Here is a 944-nt window from a genome sequence, read left to right on the forward strand (position 1 = left end):
AATCAACATTCTCAACCGAAGATGCATCACCAATGGAGATCGGGCAATCAAAGGAAGCATGTCCTCCCCCACACTCGGTGGAAGTAGTCATGACCGCCACTCTATTCGAAGTTAGAACATATAACTTCTTACTCAATAATTCCACTTGAGCCACCAATGAAGTTACTACATCTATCTCATGAAGCCCGGCCACCTTCTTCTTCTCCCTAGCATTCCATTAGTAGCTATTTAACCCCATTTCTTCAATTAGTTGACGGGCCTCACCTGGGGTCTTGCTACCTAAGGTACCTCCTGCCGTCGCATCCAAGAGTTGCCTTGTGCTCGGATTCTAGCCGTTGTAAAAGGTCTGAACAATCATCCACTCTGGGAATCCGAATTACGGCCACTTTCTCAGGAGCTCCTTGAACCTTTCCCACGTCTCAAATAGAGACTCCAATTCTAACTGTACAAAGGACGAGATCTCATTCCTAAGCTTTGCAGATTTTCCGGGAGGGAAATAATGAGCAAGAAAAGCTTCTACCATCTCCTCCCATGTGGTAATTGATGCTCTGCGTAATGAGTGTAGCCACTGCTTCACTCTCCCCTTTAAGGAAAATGGGATGGCTCTCAACTTGATGGCATCATCTGTCACCCCATTTATCTTGAGCATATCACACACCTCGAGAAAGTTCTTTATATGACTGTTTAGATCTTCATCGGCCAAACCATTGAACTGTGCGGAATGCTGTAACATGTGTATGAATGCCGGCTTCAACTCGAAGTTCTGAGCTGTAATCGGGGGACGCACAATACTCGATTGTGTCCCCAATACTGAAGGTCTGGCATAATCAAATAATGTCTTATGTTGCTCATTTTGTTTTGCCATATTATCCGATCCTTCAACTTCCAAATCAGCTAAATTAGACTGTTCTTGCACAGGTTTCTTTCCCTTTTCTTCTAAGTGT

General features: G+C 44.3%; 1 non-coding gene across 1 annotated transcript; it reads left to right on the forward strand.

Moving 5' to 3' along the window:
- The first annotated feature begins 368 nt into the window (after positions 1 to 368).
- Positions 369 to 475, forward strand: LOC120279862. The gene has a single exon (XR_005542163.1). It is a non-coding gene; the product is annotated as a small nucleolar RNA R71 (small nucleolar RNA).
- The last annotated feature ends 469 nt before the right edge of the window (positions 476 to 944 follow it).

The sequence above is a fragment of the Dioscorea cayenensis genome, chromosome 16 (assembly GCF_009730915.1).
Source record: "Dioscorea cayenensis subsp. rotundata cultivar TDr96_F1 chromosome 16, TDr96_F1_v2_PseudoChromosome.rev07_lg8_w22 25.fasta, whole genome shotgun sequence".
NCBI lineage: Eukaryota > Viridiplantae > Streptophyta > Magnoliopsida > Dioscoreales > Dioscoreaceae > Dioscorea > Dioscorea cayenensis.